The sequence below is a fragment of the Sorex fumeus genome, unplaced genomic scaffold (assembly GCF_029834395.1).
Source record: "Sorex fumeus unplaced genomic scaffold, SorFum_2.1 ptg000073l, whole genome shotgun sequence".
NCBI classification, from domain to species: domain Eukaryota; kingdom Metazoa; phylum Chordata; class Mammalia; order Eulipotyphla; family Soricidae; genus Sorex; species Sorex fumeus.
Window position 1 is genome coordinate 20,807,550 of NW_026606130.1, and position 23,810 is coordinate 20,831,359.

At 43.9% G+C, this 23,810-nt stretch overlaps 1 protein-coding gene across 4 annotated transcripts in view; it reads right to left on the reverse strand.

Annotated features, from left to right (window-relative positions):
- GPR173 (G protein-coupled receptor 173) overlaps positions 1 to 6,661 on the reverse strand; it is a 35,329-nt gene extending 28,668 nt beyond the window's left edge. For 3 of the 4 annotated variants that reach the window (XR_008794595.1, XM_056130020.1, XM_056130017.1), the window contains exon 1: positions 6,274 to 6,661. The gene's annotated coding sequence lies outside the window, so the exon portion shown is untranslated. Of the gene's footprint in view, positions 1 to 5,678; positions 5,737 to 6,273 lie in introns of all 4 variants that reach the window. The other variant, XM_056130018.1, reaches the window with a different exon arrangement.
- Between the last annotated feature and the right edge of the window lie 17,149 nt (positions 6,662 to 23,810).

The window sequence follows — 23,810 nt, forward strand, 5'->3', positions numbered from 1 at the left end:
CCATCCTTCACTAAAAAAAGGCCAATTGTCTCATAGTGCTTTACAGACACACCGTTTATATATACCACATTCATGTTCATCTCTCCTCAATACACCAAATTGTTTACACTCTGGATGTCATAATTTGGGTGCACTCTCTGAAAACCACTTACTAACCCTGAACACCACACAACACCATTTTGTCAAGGGAAGATGAGAAGAGGGGCTCTTTCATTGTATTTCAAGAAACACCTTTTTAAAAAGTTATAGGTTCTTTCCCTAATAGAACATTTCTCATCCTGAATATTAATAATGATAGGAATTATACCAAAACCTTGCAAAAGCCCAGCACAAAAATCCTCTGATCAATTCCAGAGACCTCAGAAGTGGGTCATGGATTGTTCTGATGTTATGGTTTGTGTAAAATGTCTACACAATTAAGCTGTTAGAAAAGATGAAGTCATGAAATTTATATACAAGTGGTACTACATGGAAAGTATTATGTTAAGCGAAATGAGTCAGAAAGAGAGGGATAGACATAGAAAGATTGCATTCATCTGGGGAACATAAAGTAACAAAATAGGAGACTAACACCCAAGAGTAGCTGTGATAAATACCAGGAATTTTGCTCCATGGCTTAGAGGCCAGCCACACATGCTAGGGGAATAGCGAACTCAGATAGAGAAGGGAGCACCAAATAAAGGGTGTTGGGAGGATCCTCCCAGGATGGGAGAAGCATGCTGAAAGTAGACTATAGACCAAACATGATTGCCACTCAATGCCTCTTTTGCAAACCACAACACCCAAAAGGAGAGAGAGAACAAAAGGGAATGCCCTGCCACAGAGGCAGGGTGGGATGGGTGGGATAGGGGGTGGGAGGGATACTGGGATCCGTGGTGGTGGGAAATGGGCACTGGTGGAGGGATGGGTATTTGATCATTGTATATTTGAAACCCAAGCACAAAAATTTGTAAGTCTACAACTGTACCTCATGGTGTCTCACTAATAAAAATTTAAAAAATTAAAAAATAAGATGTCTACACAATTAGAGCCACAAAGAATGTAGCGGAGTGCCAAGGATTCTCTATGTATCTACACATAAATACATGCATCACACAGACTCATAAATACCCTCCATTATTACTCCCTCAGTGATAAAGTGCATCTTCACAAGCTCAAGGCCAAGCATCTCTCTTTTTCACACATGCATCATCAGAGACACAAGCAAAATATATGTACTCATTCCTACACTTAGGCACGCTCATAGGAATGCACATTAACACTCCACTTGGACCTACATTTGCATATGTATTTCCTTTCAAACATAAAGCATATATGCATGGCACACATTCCCATGACTGTTTCGGACATATATTTACTCACAAACATGTATACACAGGCATACTTACATATACCTACAGATAGGTAGACTCTGTATCACAATCAATAATACAATGACTAAACAACAAAGATGAGTTCACAAATGTATATACATACCTCTAGACATGACTATATAAGCATATTCACACATATTCACATACAAGTGTACTCATAGACATAAATATCCAGAGGCATACATGTCTGTCAATGAGACGTATTAATATGCAGATATTCTAAAACACATATTACACTATGCATATACACCTATGCACATAAATGTGTACATCATTGATTCCTATATGTACACTGAATATAATGTATATTCATATGCATGCATACATGGAAGAACACTCAGATATTTCCGTACACTTGTGTATCTTTACAAAAAGAATTGATTACACTCATAATCATCATATATATAAAGAATTCTCTTACACTCACTCAAACACACTTTACACTAAGACTGGCGTGTACATATATAACACAAGTTTCCAAAAAATGGTATATAAAAACAGGCACACATATGCAAATGATTAGAACTGTATAACTGGGACATTCATCAAGTCCTCACACACACAAGTATATTCTCACACACCACACTTAGCTGCATGTTAACATGGAAAACTAAACTTACATATTCACTCAAATGTACAAAGTCAGATATATGCACATATACTAGTAGATATGGTCACACATGTATACTTGGTCACAAAGGCCTATCCACATTCATTCTGACATTCAGAAATTCACTCAAAACACCTGAGATATGTGCACCCAAGTATTATGAAATGCAACTACCCATGCATACCCCAATTTGACATGAACTCATAATAATGTGTACTCACAAGCACAATTAAATGTATGCCTCTATCGAGAGAGTAAGAAAGACTGTACCTGTCACAGAGGCAGGGAGTGAGGTAGGGTGGGAGTGGCAGGTAGGACACTGGGAACAATGGTGGTAGAAAATGTGATCTAGTGGAGGGATGGGTGCTTGAGCATTGTTCAAATGAAATGCAATCATGCAAGCTTGTAACTGTATTTCACGGTGATCCAATAAATTTTTTATTAAAAAAACACATTGGTGAGCTGGTGACTATGTAGCAACAGCAGTCTAAATATTTTAATGACAATTTCTTGTTATGGTCTTTTTTGTTTGTTGGGCCTTACCCAAAGGTTTTCAGGGCTTACTTCTGGCTCTGAGCTCAGAGATCACTCCTGGTGGAGCTCAGGGGACCCTATCGGCTTTTTGGGGATTGAACCTGGGTGGTCCGCATGCGAGGAAAATCCCCTAACTGCTGTACTATCTCTCCAACCCCAATGACAATTTTTAATGGTATATTTTGCCACTTTTCTCTTACTGTCACTCTGTGATGAACTTGCATATCACTAACGTGATAGCGGTTTTGTAAACCAACAAATCTATACTACATGAGACTTGCAACGGTGTCAGAGAATACATTATATGATGCATTTTTTGTTACAGAGGGTTTTTTTTGTTAAACTTAATTGCAACTGCGTAACTGGAATGCTCAGTGCATATGTCCAACAACTTAAAATAAACATTCTAAAAGAAAAAAAGTATGCCTCTATTCATTAACCTACTTACAAATAACCTTTTATGATATGAATATACATATATATGTGTATATATATGCAATACCTAAATATATACATATATTCTATCCACAGTTATAATATATTCATGCAGAAGCATACCCATACATTCCATTTTCATGTATAAAACATGGCATTTACACATTCTTCCTCATTTTCACAATTAGTTTTCTTTGTACTTCCACTATGTCTTCCAGTATGACATCTTCACTAATATTTCACTAATCAGATATGGACTCATAGATCCTTCTACAGACAATATATATTCAAATTTGCATACAGAGACATACATAATTCAAAATGTTGGAGAAGACACATGGACATTCACACACAATACTACTCACACATAGGACAGAAACGCCCACAGAGAAGCATGTTCTTACCCATACTTCCCACATATACATGGACACATGCATATGCCCTTACAAACACACCATTTAAATGCACCCACATTCAAATGGAACACATAGGCACACAAGAAAATAAACACAATCAGGTTATCTCTAGGTATTTAGTAACTGGACATACATACTCAGACATTCTAAAACCTTCACACTCATACACATTTAACAAGATATGTATGCCTAAGGGAAAATTGCTATCATTCACACACACACACACACACACACATATTCAACAGGCCAACTGGTTCAGAGGAAATATCTTCACCCAGGTTCAGAATCAAACACGCCCATTTGATCATCAAGAGTCTGACAGCAAAATCTATACCCAGACCCCTGCACTCACACAAGCCTACTCAGACACCCACACAATCATAATCATCAACATGTGACCTACTCACATACATGAAATCTTACACAGCCAAATGCCCATGAACAGACAGACACAGAAACAAAATGCATACACAGCCACATGTTTTCAATTGCACATAGATACCCATATTTGGTCCACAAACCTGTAACCACAGGTTGGACTTTCTGCCTTCCATGCCAAATGATCTTCAGAAATCTCCTGTATAGCCTAAAGTCCCAGTTCTCTCTTTTCCCAAAGAAATGATATTCAGGATCTCTGTATTTTTCACATCATCTCTTTCTCACTCATCCCCTTCCTTTGGCCTTGAGTATTCTCTAGCCAGCAACTCAGTGTTTGACCATGTCTTCACACCTGGAAGCCAGCCAGTAGACCCACTGTTCCCCTTACTACAGTTGGGAATTCCTTGGTAGCCATCCTCCATAGGTCTGGCTATTGCATGGGTCACACCCCAGATTACCCAAAGCCTTGCAATTTCAGAAGATTCAACCTTGTTCTCAAACCCTGCCAAGTACTGACTACAAACCAAACTCTTTTTTTTTAATTTTTTAAAATTTTTATTAGTGAAACACCATGAGGTACAGTTGTAGACTTACAAATTTTTGTGCTTGGGTTTCAGTTATACAATGATCGAGTGCCCAGTATCCCTCGCACCCCCCATCCCACCCTGCCTCTGTGGCAGGGCATTCTCTTTTGTTCTCTCTCTCCTTTTGGGTGCTGTGGTTTGCAAAAGAGGAATTGAGTGGCAATCATGTTCGTTCTATATACTTTCAGCATGCATCTCCCATCCTGGGCAGATCTTCCTAACACCCTTTATTTGGTGTTACCTTCTCTATCTGAGCTGCCTTTACACCTAGAGTGTGCAGCTGGCCGCCAAGCCTGAGTGCCCGAGAACAGATAACTGGTCAGACCAAACTCTTGCCAAGTCTCCACTCAACATGGAGATGCATACGTCACCAGGACCAGGAATGTATCAAGCTACCAGCCAGGCCACTGCTAGCTTTCAGGGGCTCAAGTGTGTGTGTGTGTGTGTGTGTGTGTGCACGCACACACACAAAACACACACACCAGCACACACATGTGCAGGGAGTGGAGAAAGGAGTGGACCAGGACAGAGGGTTCTACCTACTGTCTACCACCATGACAAGATTCTTTACAACAAGGAGTAACAACCCAAGACTGCTTCTGTTCCTTGCCTTCCTTACATTTTATTCCCCACTTGACTGATGTTACCCTATTCAGATCTCAGCAGAGACCCCGGATAAAAGCAGCAAGTACCTTCCATCAAATAATCAATAACAAAACTAATCATGATCAGCGACAATATTAACCACGAGCTCTACTGATACTCTTCAGAACCACTTTATACACATTCTTTACTACATGATCAACTTATTCAGTCACTATAGACACCTATGATACAAGGGTCATCAGTTTCTGACAAATGGGAAAACCAAGGTTCAATGATTGGCATACTTTCACTCAAGTTGCAGAGTCAGTAGCTGGGGGAACTGTGCCTGGAGAATCTTTGGACAAATATCAGGCCTTTGTGTCCTTGGAGACACAAGGACCACTGACCATACAATTTGGCACACACAACATGGACAGCTGAAGCAAACAAAGACCGTCTGTGATGGAGGCTGGGACCTGCACTGTGGGGACAACTGTGTTGTGTCTGGCCCCTTCAGATTGTTGTGTGGCATGATCCTTGCCCACACAAAGCCATCAGGAAACCAAGGAGTTGGGAATGCTTCCTACTCTCCACTTCACCTTCCTTTTAGTCCCCCAGTCCCTCTCCCTAGCTGGGAAATTTTCAGCAGTGAGTGAGCAAAGTCTGTACTCCCTGTGGAGAGAGACAGAGAATAAAGGGTAGAAAGAAAAAAGGAGTGCAGGGGGTTTGTGCTGAGAGCAGCTTCTCTCTCTTGTCTACTTACCTGCCTGCTCACAGAAACATCCAGACAGACAGACACAGACACACACAGGCCAAGGAACCTGGAAGAGAGTGAAGGAGGCATGAGAGGAGATAGCCTCAGGGTCTGAGCCTGCCCAGGGTGCAGGCTTTGTGAGGGGAGCACAGCCAGCCAGGATCCCAGACATGCCAAGGCCAGCACACAATGAAAGATTAACAGCCTCAAGCACAGACACAAGTGCAATGATATAAACAGGCGCTGTGCGGGGAAACAGGTGGTGGTTCCCTTGCTCATGGGACATTTGGGATTGGGAAAGATGGGGATGGCTGGCTGGAGGACTCTTTGGGTTGTCTTTGTGATGGAAAGAGAGATTAACAGAGTAGGACAGAGACAGAGAGAGATAGAGACAAAGCATGTGCCTTTGTGCGATCTTGCACAGGCACGCACACACACACACACCCACACAGACACACACACACATAAGCATGCGCGTGTACAAACACAGAGGGAGGGGAGACAGACAGACAAGCTAACAGAGATGGAGGTTGAAATTTGTATGGAGTGACAGGAGAGAAGTCCCCAGCCCGCATTCTTTGGTGGCAGAATACTGACTGCTTACCTGAGTTTTCTCAGCAGGGCTGTCTTTGAATCCAGGGAGGGGGCTCAAGCTGTTTCAACCAGGACAATCACAGCCGGGACCACACTATGGGACCCTCAGTGATCAGCAGCAAGTGACACTCCTGCAATGGTTGCCTTGGATACAGTGGGTCTGGTCTAAATAGAAGACACCAGGGGAAAGCAGGCACCAGCGGGGTGCACTGGACAGGGCTGGGGGGGTGGTGTAGAATACCAGGTGGGCAACACACCTACTTGGGGTGACTGGCTAGCTGGCAGGTAGGGGTCCCGCGCGGGTGCTTCCCCTACTATACACTCCCATCCCCATCTTCATGCACCTCAAAGCTGGGAGGGGGGGGCCAGCGCTGGCGCCAGCAACCGTGGACCGCCGGGCCCCCTCTCCAGCCCCTCCCCGCACCCACCCCCACCCGTCTGCCTGCTGGCCTCCGCCTTTTGTCCTCAGAAGACACGGTCCCCGCCGGGCCTCTGCCAGGTCTCTAGCAGATGCTCAGGGTCCGGGGCTCCTCCCTGGGTGCACTTGGGCCATGGCCTGGGAGAACCCCAGGTTGGGGGACTCTCATCCAGGCTCGCCCCCGCTCCCCAAGCCTGGAAAGGTTGGTGAAAAGGTGCAGGTTCACAGCCAGAGGCAGCAGCAGAGGTGGTGTTGGGGAGGGGATGGACGCCAGAAAGAGGGGGTGGGGTGGAGAGAGAGGCTGGCCTGATAGCTGTGTCCCGGGTTTTAGATCCGGGTTGAGGAGGGTGGCTCAGAGCATCCGAGGGGGGGGGGGTCCTAATGTAAAATGAGAGCTCTATGAGCTGGTCGGAGGGACCCTTCTGACCTGGGAACTACCCCAGTTCACATCAATTCAGGTTCCAAGATGCTGAGGAGACTCAGCCTGGATGGAGCATCAGCGGGGAGCGAGGGGGTCCTAAGCTGGATTCCATCCCGCTTGTCTGTTCCCCCTCTTCTCGATTTGCAAGGTCCCTGCCTCAGGGGCGGGTGGAGGAGGAGGAGGGAGGCAGGGAGGGAGAGGGAGGGAAGTAGAAAAGCTTAGCAGCAGGGAGACTCCCAGCCGCCTGCCGGTCCAACCTGGGGCGGGGCAGGGAGGGGAAGCTGGCTAGGCTGAGGTGGTGCTGCCTGCTGACTGATCGTAGACTGGGTGAAGGTGCTGGTGTGGCTGTAGTATCAGACAATATCATCCAGGGAAGTCAGACCTCAGCCTTTCTGAGCTGTTTGAGAGATGCAGGCAGAGGAGTGTGGATATGTGGAGACCAGAAGATGCTCAGAGAGGGCTGGGAATGTAGTTGAGTGGTAAAGTGAATGCTTTGCATCCATAAGTCCCTGGGTTCAATACCTGGTGAGGTGGGGGGCTGAGAGAGAAAGAAAGAAAGAAAGAAAGAAAGAAAGAAAGAAAGAAAGAAAGAAAGAAGAGGAATGTCAGAGATCAACGCACATGGGCTACAAATGCAGTGGAGGCAGGAGGTGGAGGGGGTCTTGGGTAGGGAAGGGGGGCAGGAAGGTCCTATGGAAGCTTCTCAGAGCTCTAAGCTCTTACGAAGCTTAGAGCGCTGAGAGGTAAGATAAATATTTGTCATGTGGTTCTGTGGATATTTTCCCAACAAGGACTGGAGGGGGGTTGCTCAGAGCAACAGAGGAGCACTGATGAATTCTTAACTACTCCTATCAGGACATTTGTGCCACCCCTACTTTCTCTGTTCTAGAACACAGGCAAAGATCCATACTTAAGACCTATGGGAAAATAGTATAGGGGTATATTGCTTGCTTAACACGTGGCCAACCTGAGTCAAATCCCCAGCACCAGGGCACTGCCAGGAATGATTCCTGAGCACAGAACCAAAAAGGAGTAAGTTTCTCACAGCAAGATATGCCCCCCAAACCAAAAGTCAAAAGCAAAATAAAAATCCATGTTTCATAGTATGAGAATAATATACAAAGACAGTAGAAATGAGGGTTAGGAGGACTGGTCCCTGTTAGGAAGTTTGCCACAAGTGGGGGTTAGGGAGGAGTGCAGTTAGGATGGAGAAGGGACCACTATAACAATGATAGTTGGAAATGATCACTCTGGACAAGAACTGAGTGCTGAAAGAGGTTAAGTGATAAAATACATGATACACTCTCAGTAATACTATTGCAAACTATTGCCTAATTGCAATAAACTAGTGCCTAAAAGGGAAAAAGGAAAGGGGAGAGAGAAAGAGAGACAGACAGAGAAGATGAAGAAGAGGAGGAGGAGGAGGAGGAGGAAGAAGAAGAAGAAGAAGAAGAAGAAGAAGAAGAAGAAGAAGAAGAAGAAGAAGAAGAAGAAGAAGAAGAAGAAGAAGAGGCAGCAGCAGAGTTGGCCATGGAGGAAGCCTTGTGGCGGGGGCAGGAGGGAAACTAGGAACATTGGTGGTGGCAAATGTACACTACTGAAGAAATGGGGTTGGAACATTGTATAACTGAAACCAAATCGTGAACAACGTTGTAACTGTATCTCACAGTGATTCAGTAAAAAAAAAAATAATTTATTAAAATCTCATGTTTCAGGGTATCATAATGAGACAAGTGGGGGAGAAAGCCCAATAGGCAGAGATTTGAAGGAAGAAAATCATGAGTGGATTAAATTTGGACCAAATGATCCCATAGTATTTTCCCCAATGTAAAATAAAGAAATCCAATTTCTTTGATATAAATTTTTTTTTATTTTCTTGATTCTTTTTGGGGGGTCATACCTGGCGGTGCAATGGGGTTACTCCTGACTCTGCACTCAGGAATTACTCCTGGAGGTGCTAAAGGGACCATATGGGATACTGGAAATCGAACCCAGTTGGCCACGTGCAAGGCAAACTCCCTACCCGCTGTGCTATCATTCCAGCCCCATATTTTCTTGATTCTTTTCACTTATGATTCATCCATTTCTCAAAATTTATCAGGTGTTAGGAAGAAACTGGTAATCTAGGTGACTAAGACATGCTCCTAGGAAACCCTTGGTCTACTATCCAACTGTGGTCCTGCAGCCCTCAGCATCCAAATCTTTTGGAAAATTTGTGAAATGTGGATCCCCAGGCCTACCTCTAAGAAATACTAATCAAAAAGGCTTGAGAAGAGGCTCCAAACTATAATTTGCCAAAGCCCTCAAGTGATTATTTTATGCCCACTAAAGTTTGGGCATTATATTTTAGAGGCAGACAAAATGTGAGTCAAAGATAAATTCATGAGTCCGTTTGCATTTGAACCCGGGACTTGGCTTTCTCTGCATATATGCCCCAGGCATCCTTAAGGACCCTGGGACGCTCACCATTACTGAGCCTTTTCCTGTCGCCCCAAAACTGTGCCCGTCTCCTTCCTCCCCAGGTTGTACCCCTCGCACAAACCAGTTACCCATAGGGGGCGTGGCCTCTTCAGAAGTGTGCGTGGCTTCTCTAAAGTGGGAGTGGCCTAATTTTGGCCACAGGTAGTTTACCCATACCCAGCAACCTCATGTAACATCTCAGTTTCCAAACCTCCACACCAACATGAAGAAACAACACAAATCCCCACCACTAGGGGAGGATGATGAAAAGAGTCCAGAAGCCTCAGTAGATGCTACTCACCTAAGGGACCTCTCTGAAAAAGAATTCAGATATGAAGTAATGAAGATGTTCAATGAACTCAATGAAACAGTGAGACATATATCCAGTAAATTAAAGGAGGACATGAAAGAAACACTCGAGAAATTACAGGAAGAAATGAGAGCAGAAATTGGAAACCTATGCACAGAAATGTCACGAATGAAAGATTCCGTAGATGAAATAAAAAACTCAGTCTGTGCCCTTAACAGTAGAATGGCCACAGCTGAAGACAGAATCAGTGAGTTGGAAGATCAGCTGCACCAAGCCAACAGGCAACAACAAACAATGGCAAGAGACCTCAAAATAGCTCTAGAGCGAATCAGAGTCCTAGGAGATGATTCCAAGAGGAACAACATTAGAAAAATTGGAGTACCAGAAGGCCAGGGAAACAATTCCAGTGAAAAAGCCACGATTAAACAAATCATTGCTGAAAAGTTCCCAGAGCTGGACAATGCAGCCATTGGGATTCAAGAAGCCAGAAGGATGTCAGCTAAAAGAGACCCTAACAAAAACACTCCAAGACATATCATAGTTAGAATCATGGGTGCCGCGGATAGAGACACAATACTGCAAACAGCAAGCTCAAAGAAGGAAATCACATACAAAGGACCACCCCTTAGATACACAGCATACCTATCAGAGGAAACCTTACAAGCCCGAAGGCTATGGTGGGATAGAGCGAAAAAACTCACTGAAATGAATGATTCACCAAGAATATTCTATCCGGCTAAACTCTCACTCAATCTCGAAGGAATGGTACATTATTTTCGAGATAAACAGCAGCTCAGGAACTTCATAGACTCAAAACCAAACCTAAAAGAAGGACTAAAGGGGCTACTGTAAGACATGGCAAATCCCAGAAGAACAACAGACCCTTAGAGAAAGATGACACAAAACCCCATAACAGTAATCTCTCTCAACGTCAATGTTCTAAATTCACCAATTGAGACATACAGAGTGACAAAATGGATTCAGAGACAGAACCCAACATTCTGCTGCCTACAAGAAACTCATCTCAACAGTCAGAGCAAACACAGACTCAAAGTTAAAGGATGAAAAACAATCCTTCAAGCAAACAGCTCCCTCAAAAAAGCTGGAGTGGCCATACTAGTATCCAACAATATAAATTTCAAGTTGAAAAAGATTCGAAGGGACAGCGAAGGCCATTTTCTATTCATCAAGGGATACGTACAACAGGAAGAAATCACACTCTTAAATGTATACGCACCTAATGAGGGAACAGCTAAATATGTAAAACAACTGCTAACAGATTTTAAAGAGAATATTTCTAGCAACACAATAGTAGCCGGAGACTTCAAAATCGCCTTATTACCTCTGGATAGATCAACAAGAACAAAACTAAGCAAGGAAACATTGGCTCTGAAGGAAGAAATAGAAGAGAGAGGGCTTAAAGACCTATACAGGGCTCTACACCCACAAAAGATAGAATACACATTCTTCTCCAGTGCACACGAAACATTTTCAAACATAGACCATGTGCTCTTGGAGAGCCCGGCAAGCTACTGAGCCTGGCAAGCAACCCGTGACGTATTCAATATGCCAAAAACAGTAACAATAAGTCTCAAAATGGAGACGTTACTGGGCCTGCTCAAGCAAATCGATGAACAAAAAGGAGGACAGTGCTACAGTGCTACAGACCATTGCTAGGCCACAAAACATAACTCAATAGAATCAGGAAGATAGAAATAGTATCAACAATCTTTTCAGACCACAATGCACTGAGAATAGAAGTGAATCACACATAGACACGGAGAACTAAATCAAACACCTGGAAATTAAACAACTCAATGTTGAACAACAAGTGGGTCAAGAAGGAAGTCAAGAATGAAATCAAAAGATACCTGGAAACAAATGAGAATGAAGACACTAACTACCAGAACCTAGGAGGTGCAGGTAAAGCTGTGTTAAGGGGAAAATTTATAGCTCTGCAAGCATTTCTCAGGAAGAAAGAAAGGCCCACATAAACAATTTGACTTCACAGCTCAAGATTTTAGAAAAGGATCAACAAAAGGAGCCCAAACCAGGCAGAAGGAAAGAGATCATAAAACTTAGAGCAGAAATCAACGACATGGAAACCAAAAAAACAATCCGAAAGATCAATGAAACCAAGAGCTGGTTCTTCAAGAAAATAAACAAGATAGATAAACCACTAGCAAGACTTACAAAGAAAGAGGGAGAGAGAACCCTAATAAACTGAATCAGAAATGAGAAGGGGGATATCACAACAGAAACCAAAGAAATTCAAAAGATTATCAGAAACTACTTTGAAAGTCTATATTCCATGAAAGAAGAGAACCTTGAAGAATTGGATAAATTCCTGGATTCCTACAATCTCCCAAGGCTGAATCAAGAAGATCTAGAGTACCTGAATAGACCTATTATCGTCAAGAAAATTGAAACTGTAATGAAAAGTCTTCCCCAAAACCAAAGCCCAGGTCCAGATGAATTCATTAGCGAATTTTTCCAAACATTTAAAGAGGACCTATTGCCAGTTCTCCTCAAGCTTTTCCAGGAAATTGAAGAAACAGAAACTCTTCCAAACAGTTTCTATGAAGCCCATATCTCTCTAATACAAAAGGAAACAAAGACACCACAAGAAAAGAAAACTACAGGCCTATATCCCTGATGAACACGGATACGAGGATTCTCAATAAAATACTAGGAAATATAATTCAAGAACTTATCAAAAAGATCATACACCATGACCAAGTGGGATTCATCCAGGGGATGCAAGGATGGTTTAACATTCAGAAATCAATCAACATAATCCATCATATCAACAAAGAAAAGATAAAAAACCATGTGATCATATCAATAGACTCAGAAAGCATTCGACAATATTCAGCATCTGTTTATGATGAAAACCCTCGCCAAAATGGGTATAGAATTATAGTAGTATTAGTATTATCTCAATACAGTTAAAGCCATCTACCACAAGCTTACGGCAGCATTATCCTCAATGGGAAAAAACTGAGAGCCTTCCCTCTAAGATCAGGGATGTGACAAGGATGCCCACTCTCTCCAGTGCTGTTCAAAATAGTACTGGAAATACTTTCAATAGCAGTTACGCAAGAAAAAGATATTACGGGCATTCAGGTAGGAAAGGAAGAAATCAAGCTCTCACTATTCACAGATGATATGATACTATACTTAGAGGACCCTAAAACCTCTACCAAGAAACTCCGAGAAACAATAGACTTGTATAGTAAAGTTACAGGCTATAAAATCAATACCCAAAAGTCCATTGCTTTCCTATATGCAAATAGTGAGAGAGAAGAAAGCAACATGATAAAAACAATCTCGTTCACAATTGTACCTCAAAAAATCAAGTACCTAGGAAACAGCTTAACTAAGGAAGTAAGACCTGTACAAAGAAAACTACAAAATGCTACTTCAGGAAATAAAAGAGGACATGAGAAAATGGAAAGATATCCCCTTCATGGATCGGGAGAATTAACATTGTCAAAATGGCAATTCTTCCCAAAGCATTGTACAAATTCAATACAATCCCTATAATGATACATTCTTCAAAGAAATGGAGCAAACACTCCTGAAATTCATACGGAACAATAAGTTGCCACGAATAGCTAAAGCAATTCTTGGGAAAAAGAAAATGGGAGGAATCAATCTCCCTAACTTCAAACTCTACTACAAAGCAGTATTAATTAAAACAGCATGGTCCTGGAACAAAGGCAGAGCTGCAGACCAGTGGAACAGGATTGAGTATACTGACATCTCCCCCCCCAAACATGTGATCATATAGTCTTTGATAAGGGAGCAAGAAATGTGAAGTGGAGCAAGGAAAGCCTCTTTAAGAAATGGTGCTGGCAAAACTGGACAGCTACATGCAAAAAAATGGGCTCAGATCTCTGTCTAACACCATGTACAAAAGTAAGCTCAAAATGGATTAATGACCTCAACATCAGACAGGAATCCATCAGGTACATTGAAGACAACATCGTCAAAACCCTCTAGGACATTGAAAGTAATGGTATCTTCAAAGATGTCACGCCACTGGCCAAGCAAGTGAAAACAGAGATAGATAAATGGGACTATCTTAAACTAAGACCTTCTGCACTTCAAAAGAAACAGTGACCAAAATACAAAGACAGTCTACAGAAAGGGAAAGGATAATCGCCCAATACCCATCCAACAAGGCGTTGATATCAAGGATATACAAAGTACTGGTTGAACTCCACAAGAAGAAAACATCCAACCCCATCTGAAAATGGGGCGACCAAATGAACAGAAACTATCTCAAAGAAGATATCTGGACGAATGCACTCTTTCTATGTCTGTCCCTCTCTTTTTGACTCATTTCCTCCCAGGATGGGAGATGCATGCTGAAAGTAGACTATAGACCAAACATGATTGCCACTCAATGCCTCTTTTGCAAACCACAGCACCCAAAAGGAGAGAGAGAACAAAAGGGAATGCCCTGCCACAGAGGCAGGGTGGGATGGAGGGGTGGGAGGGTGTGGGAGGGGGTGGGAGGGAAACTGGGATCAGTGGTGGTGGAAAATGGGCACTGGTGGAGGGATGGGTACTCGATCCTTGTATAATTGAAAACCAAACACAAAAATTTGTAAGTCTACAACTGTACCTCATGGTTTCTAATAAAAATTAAAATAAATTAAAAAAAGAAGAGAACCGAATGGAAATAAGGCACATGAGAAAAAGCTCTACGTCATTAATCATCAGGGAGATGCAGATCAAAACCACAGTGAGATATCATGTCACACCACAGATACTGGCCCACATCCAAAAGAATAAAAGCAACCGGTGTTGGCGCAGATGTGGCGAGAAAGGGACCCTCCTTCACTGCTGGTGGGAATGCCGGCTGGTTCAGCCCTTTTGGAAAACAGTATGGACGATTCTCAAAAAAACTGGAAATTGAGCTCCCATTTGACCCAGCATTACCACTCTTGGAAATATATTCCAGAGAGGCAAAAAAGTATAGTTGAAGTGACATCTGCACTTGTTTGTTCATTGCAGCACTGTCTACAATAGCCAGAATCTGGAAAAAACCTGAGTGCCCGAGAACAGATGACTGGTTAAAGAAACTTGGTACATCTACACAATGGAGTACTATGTAGCATTTAGAAAAAATGAAGTCATGACATTTATATACAAATGGTACTACATGGAAAATATCATTTCTAAGTGAAATGAGTCAGAAAGAGAGGGAAAGACATAGAAAGATTGCATTCATCTGGAGAATATAGCACTGTAGCACTGTCTTCCCATTGTTCATCAATTTGCTCGAGCGGGCCCAGTAAGGTCTCCATTGTGAAACTTTTTGTTACTGTGTTTGGCATATCAAATACGTCACGGGTAGCTTTCCAGGCTTTGCTGTGCAGGCGAGATACTCTCAGTAGCTTGCCGGGCTCTCTGAGAGGGGTGGTGGAACTCAGTTCTGCCTGTTGGCCGCGTGCAAGGCAAATGGCCGACAGCTGAGCTATTGCTCCAGCCCCTGGGGAATATAAACTAACAAAATAGGAGACTAACACCCAAGAATAGCCGAAATAAGTACCAGGAGGTTTACTCCATGGCTTGGAGGCCAGCGCACATGCTAGGGGAAATGTCAGCTCAGATAGAGAAGGGAGTACCAAATAAAGGGTGTCGGAAGTATCCTCTCAGGATGGGAGATGCATGCTTAAAGTAGACTATAGACCAAACATGATTGCCACTCAATGCCTCTTTTGCAAACCACAGCACCCAAAAGGAGAGAGAGAACAAAAGGGAATGCCCTGCCACAGAGGGAGTTGGGATGGGGGGATGGGGCTGGGAGGGATAGTGGGATCATTGCTGGTGGAGAATGGGCACTGGTGGAGGAATGGGTACTCACTCATCGTATAACTGAAACCCAAGCACTAAAATTTGTAAGTCTACAACTGTACAAAAGAAAAAATATAAATTCACAATAGAAATTAGAAAATATTTTATTGATTGACAATGAAAACCTTACATCTGAAATTCTGTGACAAGTTGGTAAGCCTGTTCTTAGAAATGTATCACCTTCAATTTACATGTTATTTTAAAAGAGGGTGAAATTCACCTCAAGAAGTGAGAATAAAGGAAGTTTAACTTAAAGAAAGGAGAAAATAATAGACAAATGCAGAAATCATTTAAAAATGTATAACTACATCAGAGAGGATCAACGAAGCTAAAAGTTGATTCTTTGAAAAAAATTGAAAATGATAAATCCCTAAGGGTTATCCAGAAAACGTTTATACAAAGGACATAACTAGTATCAGGAACATACGGGGCTACTACAATATGGATTACAGAGACATTAAAGAGAGAACCAGATGGTATTAGGAGGAACTTTTATAATGAAAATTTTGATAGAGTAGGAAAGTACCTGGAAAAATACAATTCACTAAAACAAACAAGAGAAAAGAAATTTTTTGATTAATCCTACAACTATTAAATAATCTGAATTTATCATTAAAAATATTTCTACAAAGAAACCTCAAGATCAAAAGACTGCTAATAGTGAATCTTACGAAGTATTTAAAGAAAAAAATTATTGTTGTGGTATTGCACAAATTCTTCCAAGGAATTGAAGCAAGAATATCACATCATTTCATAGATGTAGGGACAAAGAATAATGGGGGGGGAGAACCTTTGCAATCTTATGTTTGCTAATAATATAAGGGAGGATTGGAGAGAGAGTACAGAAAGTAAGGCACTTGCCTTGCATTTGGCCAAACCTGGGTCAATTCCATCCATTCATTTTTCATTCATCATCCTGTTATTCGTCGATTGCCTCGAGCAGGCCCCAGTAACGTCTCCTTCATCCTAGCCCTGAGATTATATTCAAGGCTCTTTAGGAGAATGAGACCCATCATTGTTACTGGTATTTGGCATATTTGGTACGCCATGGGGAGTTTGCCAGACTCTGCCCTGTGGGCAGGCTACATTCGATAGCCTGCAAGTTTGTCCAAAGTAGGAATGAGATAATAAGATGTCATAAAAAGATGTCCTGATAAGATGTCGCGCGGCCGCATTCGCGGTTCCGGGAGCTGGATTTTATAGTCTCTGAGTCTTGGCCGTTGATGGGATTACACAGCTCCAGGGGGCCAGGTGGTGGGTGTGACCCCCGCCTACTGGAATTTGGAGGATCTGGGTGGAGGATGCTCGACTCCAATCCGAGTAGGCTTGGAGATCTCGGCCCCAGAACCCGCGTGGATTTGTCCCTCTGCCAGTACCTTCATGTGTGCGGAGAGTGGTCTCAGCATGGTGTTGGCTGGTCCTGGAGGTCTTCGGCTGCCGGAGCCCTGGTCGGGGTGGGGAGGAAAGCTCAACCCGCTCCCCTCCAAGGGGCCCCGGCGAGGAACAGCCAGGCGCGGGGGCAGGAGACTGCACTGTTCTCGTCCAGGAGCTGGATTTTATAGTCTCTGAGTCTTGGCCGTTGATGGGATTACACGGCGCCAGGGGGCCAGGTGTTGGGTGTGACCCCCGCCTACTGGAATTTGGAGGATCTGGGTGGAGGGTCAATTCCAGGCACCATATTTTGTCCTCCAAGCACCACCTGAGCATGGAGCTGGGAATAAGCCCTGAGCACCTCCAGGTGTGTCCCCCAAAATATAAGGGAAATTTTTAAATTTAGTCTGTGCTATCCAGGAAAAAATCTACAGCAAATATTGTTAATGGGGAGATGTTAAATATCTTGTATCTTGGATTGAGAATGAGACAGGGTGCCTAAATAATCACTTTTTGTTTTGTTTTGTGACTAGACCCCATGTTGTTCAAGGACTGACCCCTGGCTCTGAGCTCAGGGATCACTCCTAGTGTGCTTGAGGCACCATAGTATTACAGGGGAACAAACCTGGGTCAGCCTCATGCAAGAGAAATACCTTACCTTCTGTACTATCACTCCAGCCCTAAATTTTAATTTATTTTTCTCTTTTCTCTTTATGTTGTTTCATATAATGCTTTCCCTTTTGGCGGGGAAGTGAATGTAGTCAGAGCTTAATCCTGTTTCTGTGTTCAGGGATCTCTTCTGCTGGTGCTTATGGGACAAAATAAACAGTTTTATTCATGGAGGTCCAGCAAAAAAGAAAAGGCATAGGATAAGAAAGGAAGGTATAAACATACAACTACACTAGTAGTCAAGAAAACGTGAAATCAAAACACAGTCACTAGAATGACTAAAAAGGACAAACTGAATGCTAGTGAGAATGTGACATTACTGGAATTCTTATAGAATACCGATGATTCATTGATATAATCACTGTGGAAACTAGCAATATTTACTAAAGGTGACCATATGTATACCCCATAAAGTAGTAATCCAACAGAATTGCTTTCTGGAAAATATGTTCAACAGTGTCCAAAAGGCACTTTATCTAATAGTTTATATTAAAAGGTAAAGGTAAAGGTAAAGGCCCTCCCGTTGATCGTCGATTTGCTCGAGCGGGCCCAGTAACATCTCCATTGGAGACTTTGTTGTTACTGTGTCTGGCATATCGAATACTCTCGGTAGCTTGCCGGGCTCTCCGAGAGGGGCGGAGGAATCGAACTCGGGTCGGCCATGTTGGCCGCTTGTAAGACGAACGCCCTACCCGCTGTGCTATGGCTCCAGCCACAAATATTATAAATAGAAGAATGAGAAAGTGTTGTATATTTACACATCAATGAAGCCACCCCTATGACTATGTACAGCAATATAGATGAACTCAGCAGCAGTATCATTGGCCAGAATAAACCAGACAAAAAAGAGCATTTACTTACATTCACTTTCACTTCTTCCACACTCATGGTGGCTATTAACAGCTCTCCTCACCCTCACCCGTTACAACGACAAAAAAGAGCATTTACTTACAAAGTTTTTAAAGAAAAAAATTGAATTTGTTGTTTTGTTTTGGGAGCCACATCCAGCTATGCTCAAGGCTCTGTGCTCAGGGATTAGTCCTGGTGGTGTTTAGGGACCATATATGGTGATTCAGGTTGAATCCAGGTTGGTCTGCATGTCAGGCAAGTGCTCTATTTGCTGTACTATCTCTTTTCCCCCTAAGGTAAGATTTTTAATAAAGTTCCAGAAGAGGTGAAACTATTGTGTGGTGTTAGAAGTCAGAATCATGACTCTTTTTGGTGTCTAAATAGGATGCCCAATGGGAATTTCTAGAGAGTTGAAAATATGTGTTATTTTCACTTATTGTTATGACCCAAGAAAACACTATTTCTTGGTTTCCAGATTAATTACTTAGAAACAACTCATTGAGGAAGCCTTAAGCATAAGAGAAAGAACACATGGAGGGTGCGGGATCCCGGAGGAAAAGAAAAAAGAAAAAACAGGTTCCAAAAAGAGCCGAGTTCACCCACAAGTTCCAGATGGAGTAGGCGCCGCATCTCGCCTGCCCCAGATGGAACCCTGGTGACCAGAAGCCTCTACAAACACAGCTCGAGTATGCGGGAACGAGGACTTTTTCTCAAATCTGCCGGACTACACCTCCCAGGTAACCTCTGATTCCGGAAGTCACGCCCACAGCCCGCCCCCCAGCGCCATCTTTGAAGCCTTAAGCATAAGAGAAAGAACACATGGAGGGTGCGGGATCCCGGAGGAAAAGAAAAAAGAAAAAACAGGTTCCAAAAAGAGCCGAGTTCACCCACAAGTTCCAGATGGAGTAGGCGCCGCATCTCGCCAGCCCCAGATGGAACCCTGGTGACCAGAAGCCTCTACAAACACAGCTCGAGTATGCGGGAACGAGGACTTTTTCTCAAAACCGCGCGGCCGCGTAAGCGGCCGCGCGACATCTCTCTATATACAAAGTGATCAATGAGAAGTAAACCACCCAATCTTTCTCCCTGAAAGTCAGAGTTAAGTTTGGAGCACGGCCACAGCCCCAGAAACACAAGGACTTAATGCAGAACCCAGCAGCTTAGAGCAGAAAAGTGAAAGGACTATGGGTTAATCCAGGCCATCAAGTCTGCCGGAGGGGAAAGGGTGTTGCCCCATTCGCCCTCTCTTCTCTGGAGAGAAGGATGGCGGCCGCATGGGAGCCTTGTGGACAGCAGGTATGAGCCGGGGGTGTGGGGGCGACTAAAACCTCATGGGAAGGGGGGCGTTCCGGTCCGTCCTTCACGCCCTACCGAGGTCACCAGTTGCCCCCCACGAGCGGCTCTCCAGCACGGCCACAGCCCCAGAAGCACAAGGGCTTAATGCAGAACCCAGCAGCTTGGAGCAGAAAAGTGAAAGGACTATGCGTTAATCCAGGCAATCATTTCTGCCCAGAGGGGAAAGGGTGTTGCTCCCTTCCGCCCTCCTCCCTCTGGAAAGAAAGATGGCGGCCACATCGGAGCCTTGTGGACAGCAGGTATGAGCCGGGGGTGTGGGGGCGACTAAAACCTCATGGGAAGGGGGGCGTTCCGGTCCGTCCTTCACGCCCTACCGAGGTCACCAGTCACCCCCCACGAGCGGCTCTCCAGCACAGCCACGGCCCCAGAAGCACAAGGACTTAATGCAGAACCCAGCAGCTTGGAGCAGAAAAGTGAACGGACTATGCATTGACCCAGGCCATCAAGTCTGCCGGAGGGGAAGGGGTGTTGCCCCATTCGCCCTCTCCTCTCTGGAAAGAAAGATGGCGGCCACATGGGAGCCTTGTGGACAGCAGGTATGAGCCGGGAGTGTGGGGGCGACTAAAACCTCATGGGAAGGGGGGCGTTCCGGTCCGTCCTTCACGCCCTACCGAGGTCACCAGTTGCCCCCCACGAGCGGCTCTCCAGCACGGCCACAGCCCCAGAAGCACAAGGGCTTAATGCAGAACCCAGCAACTTGGAGCAGAAAAGTGAAAGGACTATGCGTTAATCCAGGCAATCATTTCTGCCCAGAGGGGAAAGGGTGTTGCTTCCTTCCGCCCTCCTCCCTCTGGAAAGAAAGATGGCGGCCACATGGGAGCCTTGTGGACAGCAGGTATGAGCCGGGGGTGTGGGGGCGACTAAAACCTCATGGGAAGGGGGGCGTTCCGGTCCGTCCTTCACGCCCTACCGAGGTCACCAGTTGCCCCCAAAGCGGCTCTCCAGCACAGCCACGGCCCCAGAAGCACAAGGACTTAATGCAGAACCCAGCAGCTTGGAGCAGAAAAGTGAACGGACTATGCATTGATCCAGGCTATCAAGTCTGCCGGAGGGGAAAGGGTGTTGCCCCATTCGCCCTCTCCTCTCTGGAAAGAAAGATGGCGGCCACATGGGAGCCTTGTGGACAGCAGGTATGAGCCGGGGGAGTGGGGGCGACTAAAACCTCATGGGTCGGGGGGCGTTCCGGTCCGTCCTTCACGCCCTACCGAGGTCACAAGTCGCCCCCCGCGAGCGGCTCTCCAGCACGGCCATGGCCCCAGAAGCACAAGGACTTAATGCAGAACCCAGCAGCTTGGAGCAGAAAAGTGAACGGACTATGCGTTGATCCAGCCCATCAAGTCTGCCGGAGGGGAAAGGGTGTTGCCCCATTCGCCCTCTCCTCTCTGGAAAGAAAGATGGCGGCCACATGTGAGCCTTGTGGACAGCAGGTATGAGCCGGGAGTGTGGGGGTGACTAAAACCTCATGGGAAGGGGGGCGTTTCGCTCCACCCTTCACGCCCTACCGAGGCCACCAGTTGCCCCCCACGAGCGGCTCTCCAGCACGGCCACGACTCCAGAACACAGAAACCAATTTCTTAACTATCTGACTTTCAGTAGAAATACTTCCAGGGTCAATAGGTAAAATAGCAGAAATCCAAAACCAACATTTAATTCTTGAACCCAGCTGTAGAAAGCAAATCACTTCACAATGCTTTTTCAGCATGTCTGATTTGGGGGGGGGGGAAACTCTAAATAATAGTGGTGAATCTTTTATTGAAACAATCTAATCAAAGCGGATAGAGTGTTAACTAGAATTCATCTGCCTCACAGGGACGGGGAGGGGTGGGGGGTGGGGTTTTATTGGGGTTCTTCATGGGAAAAAATAAGTATTGGTAAAGGGAAATGTGTTTGATGTTTGCATGACTGAGACATAAACCTGAAAGCTTTGTAACCTTTCCCACAGTGATTCAATAAATAAATAAAAAAAAAAAAAAAAAGAAACAACTCATTGAGAGTTGTGCATTTATGCCTCTATTACTTTTTTAACATACATGTTTTTAAAATACTTCAATAAAAGTGGCTTTTTTGGGTGGGGGCACACCCCAGGGTGTTCAAGGGTTATTCCTGACTCTGTGCTCAGAAGTGATATATGGTGCTGGGGATTGAAGAGTGTTTGCCTTAGCCTCTGTACTACCTCGCTGGTTCCTGATTTCAAAAAGTCTTTCAAAGATGAAATATCAGACTATTTTATTATGAGGGATGCAAAAGTGAGAAGTGAGGCTGTGAGACTTGGAAGATGTAAGGGGTGAGGGTGAGGAGAGCTGTTAATAGCCACCATGAGTGTGGAAGAAGTGAAAGTGAACTGGAAGTAGTTTAAGAGGAAGCCTAATGACCAGAGGCTTCAGAGATTGATTGCAAGTTGGTTATCCTCCTTGTATCTCAAGTTCCTTTTATGTACAGTGGGAACAATAATAGTGCTTACAACATAGTTATGAAAATACTTGAAATATTTGTATTCAAAACAATGTCAAGACATAGACTTAGTACCACATACTTAATTCAAACAAAGAAGGCATATAGATGAATGAAACACTGTGTGCAAAAGCTATGGGGAAGTGGGGTGTCTCACAGAAGGCATGTAATGTTCGGAGTATGGTGGAAGCAATTTGTTGTGGTCTGGGTAAGGGACACGTCTCTGGCACAGGTCAAGACCCGAACACCAGGCTAAAGATTTCAGACTTTCTCTTAGATTCCTGCTCTCTTGATTTACCCTCAATTAACCTCCAACGCTCGAGCAAATCGATGAAAAACAGGAGGACAGTGACAGTGAACCTTCAACTCTTGACCTTTTAAGAGAAAAAATTTGGAGAAATCTTTGGAGATGGTAAGGAAGGAACTGTGATGAAGAAGAGTTTGCCAAGGAGGATGGAAGAGATAAGCTGCAATCAAGTACCCTTCCACCTTGAAGTAGCTTTCCTTCCTAATGACAAAAGGAGGGGGAGGGCATTTTTTTAAAAAAAAAGTTTTTCTCTATGATGTGAGCACATAGGAACTGACAAGCAGAGCTGCAGAGGGAGAAGACAGGGGAAACAATTATTCACTTATTGCTATGACCCATTGTGAATCAACTCCAACCCTCTAGAATGGTAGAGCCCTCGTTCACCTCTGTCCATGTGCCTCTGCACACTCTCTGAGAGGTGAAAGTAGACAGCTTACAATGTTTTAAGAATTCCTTATTTGCTCCTGTTGTTTTCTCTGAAATTACAGTGCATTGCCCTTAGGTGGGCAAAAGCACTTTGTGGGGCTGCTTTGTTCTGCTTTATTAGCCCAGACTGTAAAGAGTTGAGAGAGAGTGCCATGCTTTATTTACCATTCAATTATGCTTTAAAAATCAACATTTTACAGTGTTCAAAAAGTTTAGAAACTGTGGAAGTAAACCTAATGAATCACCAAAGTAGTAATTAGTAAAAGTGTATTGTGCACACACCAACAAGACTGCCAACTGGGAGCACTTAAACTAAATCATAGAATGTGGCTCAGGGGTATATTGTTAGCAGCTTATAGAGATAGATTGCAGTGACTGCTTATTCTTCATTGTGACTAGTTATCACATTAGAGTTTTCTTAAATGGTAAGGACTTAGTCAATGGTTACCACATTCCAATCCTGGGAACAGTGTAAGTTTTGCTTATGATTCCAGAGACATAAACAAGAAATGACCCAGGTTGGCCTCACAAAAAATAAGCTTGCTTGTATGATTAAACTGGTTTTATCCACACAGGGAATTTTCATCACAATTTTCCTTTTGCCTGCATGTGTGTGTGTTGAGGAGGTCTGAGTGCTACAT